This window comes from Neomonachus schauinslandi, chromosome 4, assembly GCF_002201575.2.
Source record: "Neomonachus schauinslandi chromosome 4, ASM220157v2, whole genome shotgun sequence".
In the NCBI taxonomy this organism is placed as follows: Eukaryota; Metazoa; Chordata; class Mammalia; order Carnivora; family Phocidae; genus Neomonachus; species Neomonachus schauinslandi.
The window spans coordinates 6,436,037-6,441,001 of NC_058406.1; positions in this window are offsets into that span (position 1 = coordinate 6,436,037).

A 4,965-nucleotide genomic window follows, 5' to 3' on the forward strand; every position below is an offset into this window, starting at 1 on the left:
CCGGCACAGGGGGTGCCCCCGCTACCCCGAGCCCCGCGCCCGCCCCTGGGGCGCACAGCACCCGGCGCGCGGGAGCCGGAGCCGGAGCCGGAGCCGCGGCCGAGGGGGCGGGGCGGGGCCGAGGGGGCGGGGCGGGCACGCCGGCCCCGCCCCCCCCCGCGTTCCCCCCGCCCCCCGCTAAAGCCTTCGCCTGCTTTTTCTTCTTTGCACAGAAGTCGCGCTCGGGCTGCCCGCGCGCTCGCAGCAGGAACCAGGCTCCAGGCGCTGGCGCCGGGGCCGCGGGAGGAGGCGAGTTCGCTCCCTGCGGCGGGCGCGGCCCGGGCGCACCGGCCTCCTCGGCCCCGGAGAGCGGCGGCGGCGGCGGCGGCCTCCCTGGCGCGGTAGGCAGCGCCGGGCACGGGAGACCGGGCGGGTGGGGGTCCGGACGGGGATCGCGGCACTCGGGGACCGAGTGGTGGGCGCGGGGCCGGGCGCTGGGGGCCTGGTGGGTGAGGGTCCCGCTGGGGACCCGCTAGGCACCCTTCTCTCGCCACAGGTCCTGGCCGAGGGGGCCAGGGCGCCGCCCAGAGCCGCTGCGGCTGCGGGCGCCTTGCGGGTCGCGGCGGCCCGGGGGTCCCACCTGCGGGGGCGAGACAAGGCGGGGGTCCCGGCGGCCGCGACCACTGTCGTGCCCGGGGTTGAGCCTCGGCTGCTGCAGACCCGGGGAGGGGACCCCGGGCGCGCGGCGGCCCCCACCGACTTCCAGGTGCCCCGGCGCCCCCGGGCTCCGTTCCCGCGGCTGTCCCCGCGGCCGAGGCGGGGGCGCTGACCTGCCCCTCCCACACGGGGGCAGCGCGACCCTGCTCCGCGAAGTTAGTTTCGCTTTTCCCGCCAGTCGGGAGCCGGATCTGCAGTGTGGCCCTACTGACCCCCTCGGGGCTCCCCTGCCCTGCTCGCCGCGCCTCCCCCGGGGAGTCCGCCGGGCGACACCCCGGGCGGCGCCTCCCTCTCCGCCATCCCGGAGCCGCCACTGCTTCTCCCGGCAACCAGGGGGGAGCCGAGTGTTGTGTCAGCAGATCGATTGAAACAGAAAAACCAGAGCAGCCTGGGTCGGTCGGTGGCCCCGCGGGAAGGGTCAGCCCGCGGCCAGGGTGTGTGGGGACTTGGTAATTGTCCTGTTCGAGCTCAAGGCGAGGGCTCCTGGAATGCTCACTGGCCCCTGGCGCGCGGGCTTGCCCTGATGGGAGACTGCAAGTGAGTGTGTGAGTGAGTGTGCGGCTGGGTGTGAGGGGTCTGGCGACCGAGTGTCTGTGTGTCTCTGAGCCTGCCTGTGTGGGTGTGCCTGAGCGAGTCAGGGTGCTGTGTCTGTGTGTCTGTGTGAGATTACGTGTGCGTGCGGTGTGTGTTTCTGTGTCTGTGTATGTCTCTGAGTGTTTCTGTGTGTCTGGGCATCAGTGAGTGCGTGCCTGGGGTGAGTGTGTGTGTGAGTGTGTATGGGGTGAGTGTGCATCTCTGCGAGTGTGTGTGTGTGAGTGTGTGCCTGGGGTGAGTGTGTGTGTGTGCACCATCTAAGGTAACCTGGCGGTGGGGCTGCTGGTGACCGAGAGCTGCTGGTGACCGAGAGCTGCTTACCTTGACTTTCCTTGCTTGGTTCTTTCTCAGAAGTGGGCCGCTCAGACCGGTCGCCCTTCCGATGCTAGCTGGGGAGAACACAGGCTCCTTCTCCTTCCCTCTCCTCTTCTCTGAAAATGAACCGGGCGGATTGGGGGTAAGTTGGCAGGGGCTGCTTCCTGAGTGAGTAATATTTAATTAAACACTCCAGCCGGTAGCATCAGAAACTGGTCATGAGCTGAGTTTTAACAGGTGGTGATGGTAAAAAACGCCATCCCTGGTGACTGCAGATCGGTGTCCTTGGCAGAATTCTCTGCTGGGGCAGGACAGCACGGGAGGGGGCCCAGAGCTTCATCCCTGGTTGCTGGGTGTGAGGACAGCAAGCATCCCTTCTCGGCCCTGTTCCTTTCTGATACTCCCCCTCTGGGTGGTGGAAAGTGCTAGATTTAAGCACAAGGGGCATAGACAGGGTTCCCTCTGCTGAGGCATCACGGAGCTGAGGGAAGCCCTGTCTTACTTACAGGGCATCTATGTAGGCCAAGCTTTCACTTCCCAGCAGAGGCCCGGAGAGGGTGGCTGACTTGCACACACTGCAGAGCCAGGCCTGTGGACGGTCTCCAGAGCCCTGGCTGTTGCCCCAGGTTTCTGCCTCTGGTGCTGAGGTCATAGGCCAGGCACCTCACGTCCCCCCAGCTGTAAGGTGATGGACTGGATTAGATCATTTTAAGCACTTCTTGTTCTCTTACTGCTTTTCCTTATGCAGAGAGGGCTTTACCCAGGAGAGAGAGTTTGCCAGTGGGGAGGTGTGGAATGGCCCAGTGCAATAACTTTATAAATCCTTTTCTTTCCCAGCCTGGCTACCACCAGGGAAGCAGAATCAACCACAGTGGTTCTGACAGTCACGAACCAAGCAGGGGCAGACCTGGCTTCAGGGAGGTCGGGGCTATGGGGAGATGATGGGTTCTGGGGGTTGCGCGGCTCTTAGGAAGGAGTGGTCCCACCGGGGGCCCTGGGTGATGTCACTGTGTTGCTGGGTGAGACTGCATTCCTTGGGCTGCTCTAGCAAGGTTGAAACCACCCTCCAATGGGCTCCTGGGGCTGCCTCCTGAAACACTCTGGGCCCCTGGGCGATCAGCGTAGAGGTTTCGTTTCTCCTCTGGAGCCTGGGAACAGGATGGGGGGTGGGGAGGGTGAGCTGGTGGAGGTGAGTGCTGCCCCTGCTCACTGGGGACAATGGAGACTATGCTCCCCTGGCTGCGCCTGGTCCCCTTCTTGGACCTTCCCCCTCCTGGGGTGAGCAGAGACTTGCCCACTCATGCATTTTCACATTTAGCAAAACCTCCGGTTCTATAGTGTTGAGAGTTTTGTCCATGAATTTCACACCAGTTCTTTGCAAGAAATAGCTTATGGCTCATGGGCATAATCCGTTTATGTTTTGGTGCCTGAGGAGTTTGAGAACGAGGATCTTTATCAGACAAAAGCACAGGGCAGGTGTAGATGGGCCTCTGTCCGCATCCCTCGCGATGCGTAAGCCTGTCCCTCCCCGACAAGCCTGACTGATGAAATCCACGCTTTTATTTTGGACTTCCCACCTAGCGCTTTCCCTTTTCCCAGGTAGCTGATAGAGTGAGCCCCTCCTAATCTAAGAGTCGAAGTCCAGCTCATAGTCAGGTGCCAGGCGTGTCCTGCTGTGTGCTTCCCAGGCGTGACGTTGTTGGATGGTGGTGGTGGTGGTTGATAGTAGGAAATGTGCTAGTGCCAGGCTCTGATCTGAGTCCTTGAGACATTAACCCTTGTACTTTTCCTAAGAACCCGGGGCAGCGAGCAGGTTCTCCTTCCATCCCCCTCCTCCTGGGGCTGGAACGGCCAGCTACACGACTTGGCCGAAGTCTTGCTGCTACCGCCGGGGTGCAGAGCAGAACTCTGACCCTGATTTTGGTACTTAAGCTCTCTTAATTAGTACAGTGTGCCCCCCTCTATCCCCTTGACCTTTTCTTCAAGAAGCACGTGCTAATTTTTTTAATGAAAAATGTCTATTATTACGGAAAATTGCACATATATAGCAGGGCTGGGAGAAGGGTATAGGGTTCCCCCACCGGCTTCAAGTGTCCACGCATATACACACCCTCGCATTCACACACCGCTGTATACACGCACGCACGTGTCCACACGCACGTGCACACACACATGCTGGACTCTTCTGAACCAAACCTCAGACGTGGTATCAGGTCATCTGTAAGTACTCGCTAAGCATTTAAGCGAAATCTCAAGCCTCAGAGAGGTAGACTGACGCCATGGGGGGCAGGTTGGGTTAAGCGCACTCTGCCTGGCTGGACTTGAGGGTCCTTCCTGGCTGTGGCAAGGGGAGGATGGCTACTGGGAGATCTGTCTTGCTGCCGCCGCCACCATCCCCCCCAGAGTCTTCGGGAAGCTTCTTGCTTGTTTTGTGTTTTAAAGTCCTGTTCATTGCTCAACATTACAAATAAATGAGTCCGCTGGTCATGAGACAGACCACATCAAGAACAGACCTAGGCTCCCTGCGGGCCTCCCCTGGAGATGGGGAGGAGGACCTGAAAGGCACAGCCCTGCTTTGCCCCTCATCGAGGCTGGGCCTTGGGTGGGCATGGGCATTCGAGATAGGGCCTGGGCGGCAGGGGATGTGGAAGTGGTTTGTAAACAAGCTTAAACCCAAGCTTAATCGTCTTGAAGTCCCCACAGTGCAGGTAATGGATGGAGGAACGTGTGGGCGCCTGCCACCCTCGGGAGGCGGTGGGTGATTTGGGCCCAAGACTCAGGGCATGTGGGACGTAAATGCCACGGCAGGGTTGGGGGTGGGGGGATCCAGGATCTACCTGGTGACAAGTCTTGACAGTTGCCCCAGCTGTGAAGAGCCCTTGCCAGACAGGCTGCTTGTGGCCACACAGCTCCTGGCTCTGCTTTCAGGCCTGCGATTATTAAAAATGTTTCTTTGTGTCCTGCTGCATCTGTTTCCCACTGGTTGGGATGGAGGCTGGCGGCGCTTTCAAGGTGGAATCCACAGGTTGGGTAACTATTTGGACATGGGGTGTGAAGAACTGCAAATGTCTGGGAGCCTCCTGGCCAGTTTGGGGGTCTGAGTGGATGGTGACCCTAGAGAGAGGGCTGGGGGCCAGTGGTATGGAGGTGCCTTGAGCCTCTCCCAGGTAGAAATGGTCTGTGGATGTGTCCAGATGGCAGCTAGGCCAGGGGCTCTAGAGAGAAGCCTGGGCTGGAGACAGAAACTTTGGAACCTTCTTTCCAAGGGGGTCAGCAGAAGAGCATCGGGCATGAGATGAGGCGTGCCCGGGAATAGAACCCTTGTTCTGGCATTTTCATCTAGAACCGGGGGAGAGACCC